This window comes from Seriola lalandi, unplaced genomic scaffold (assembly GCF_002814215.2).
Source record: "Seriola lalandi dorsalis isolate HSWRI2012SDOR001 ecotype SW California unplaced genomic scaffold, Sedor1 jcf7180002054341, whole genome shotgun sequence".
NCBI lineage: Eukaryota > Metazoa > Chordata > Actinopteri > Carangiformes > Carangidae > Seriola > Seriola lalandi.
This window is the reverse complement of record NW_019524894.1, coordinates 124,921-127,587: the sequence shown is the minus strand read 5'-3', so window position 1 is coordinate 127,587 and position 2,667 is coordinate 124,921.

Below are 2,667 nucleotides of genomic sequence, written 5' to 3'. Positions count from 1 at the left end.
TCTCAGCCGTCATTTTGTTTGCAGCCTCCGCCATATTCTCATTTTGAAAAGTTCCGTAATTTATCACCAGCGTGCAATGAATCTTTTGATAGTTTGGGCCTTGAAAAGATCTACCCATTGGCTCCTTTGTTGCCCAGGAAACAAAGGATGGTATAGCCTTGTCACACTACTGTGCTACTGCTTTTGAAGGACGTGGCTCCAGAATTGAGACACAGTTTCTGTTTTGTTGTTTGAGAAATAACTTGAACTTTTATCAAATGGTTTTTCCAATTACAGCTTATTAAAATTGTTGTTTATTTTCTGATGTCTCATGGTCATGTAAACATCATCTGATACTGCAGGAAGTACAAAGACACGTCTGTAACCACCAGTTAAAGAATTCAACCCATACTCAAATTCAGATGAATTAAGTCCTTTTAAAAGCATGAACGTGAGCCGAAGCATCCGACCTTCACGAGCACATTTCTTTACTTTCAAATGACAGTGAATGATAGTTGATGCTGTGACTGTCTGTAAGGAACACCAGTTATTTCATAGCTCACCAGAAATCAAACAAAATGCAAGAAATAAGCAACATTAACACTAATGACTAACATTTTGCTCTCCAGTTGGAGAGCAGGTGTTAAGTGCTCTATGGATTATTATTAATCAAACTGCAGAAAGCTGAATGCACAAGAATAACAGTGTTAAGAACAGATGAATAATAAAAAAGATAAATAATGCAGAGGCCTGCGTCTCTGCAGAGCTATGAACATTTGTTTTGTGTGGCGCTGCCCTCCCATTAAGTCATGACGGACTGCAATTGACGTGGCGCATTTTCAGCTCAGTGAACAAGCTAATCAGACTGTGAGTGCAGGAAGAAGTCACTGGTTTAAAAAACTGCCAAATGATGAAAGTTCCTTTTAGACCATTTAAATTTGCCTTTTAGTTAATTAGCGCTCCAAGGAAAATGCTCTTATTTGACTTTGCCTGCGAGATTTTACTCCAACAATGAGATTATTATGCCCCCCCCCCAGAGCTTGATGTTTGAGTGACACAAACAATACATCTTGCTGTGCCAAGTTTTCTGCCTGGGGCGTGCAGCAGCTACCAATCTGCACTGCCATGTAATCTCTCAGCCGCCATTCAGCAGCTAACAACCTCTGCAACTTGCTTTACTACTCACATTATGTTCACTCGCTCTCACACACACACACACACACACACACACACACACACACACACACTCCCTGTAGCTCAGAAGCAGTGCAGTGTGTCCTCGGTGTCCTGATGAGAAGCTGCTCAGGCAACAGCTCCCCCAGCACCCTGAGCTCATGACCATTATGTGGTTCAGCACCACGGAGCCCGTCGCACCAGGCAGTGGCACGGTGGTGCACAAGGGTTAATTGGTTCTGTACCATTCAGAGTGTTTTCAGCCTGTGAGCACTTTAAAACTGGACTAAAATACTAATATTTAGTGGGTAATGTATAGTGTGACTATCTCAGTTTAAACAAGTTAGCATGCTAACATTTGTTGATGTTTAAAATCAGCACTAAACACAAAGTACAGCTGAAGCTAATGTCATTAGCTTTTAAGTTATTTAATCATAAAAAATGTTATATAAACAGATTCTTACCTGCTGATGAAGGAAAAAAAAAAAGAAAAACTTCAGTTCATACAGTTAAACGTGGAAAACGTTCATGCGTTTATCAAACTCAGGAGCAATTTATCCACTAGATGTAACGACAGTCTGAACCGAAAATGTGCGTTTCCTTTAACCTGCTTAATGAGCAATATTTCGCATAAAATTGAAATGGAAACAATTATTTCGCATCCAAGTCGCGGCGACCCGGAGAGCCAGGTCCAACAGAGAGGCAGACAGCTGGAAATCCATCGCCACGTTTAATTGGAACGATATTGTGAGAAGAGAAAATCAGCTTTATTCACATGACGTCACCCAGTGGAAACACAGAACAGCCACAGTCGTGTTTTGTTGACTTTGACTCTATTTTGAGAAAAACTGAGATAGAAACTCTGCTACTGTCATCAGGATACGTTCTTCTTCTGCAATACCTTGAAAACATGTCAACTTGGTTTTGAATTGTAACTTCTTAATCAAGTTTTTGTGACAAAGCGATAATGAAAGTTAATTTAATCTGCGTCTTCCAGTTCTGGACCACATTGTGTGACTGGGTCAGATTTCACTTAAGAAAGCCGCCCATCCACTGGCACACAAATCTCATGTTGTTAAAATGGTGGGTGGATGAGTGACATCATTTTTGGAAATTACCACAAGATGCTGATTAAGGGCCTTTAAGAAATGCTGTAACTTTTAATTTCTTTTTGACAGACATTTAATGGGCAATTGATTATGAAATTAACCATGTTGCTGTTATATACATCGCACAAGCTGCAGCAGTTGCATCAAATAAATAAAGAACATCAAGATTCAGCATCAAAAAGCAAAAGCAAATCGAAATTTAATTTAATCTAGATTTTTAAATTTTCAGGAAAAAATGCCACAGTAAATTTCACAGGATTATTTTAAGAGTTGAGTGAAATATAATGAAGATTGAAGCAGAGCAGCTCAGAAGCAGGTGAGAAGTTTGTGTTGAGACAAAAACCAAACCTCTTCTGTATCACCATCGATCATGACTTTCCATTAGGAGACAGAGCGAGCGCAGTGG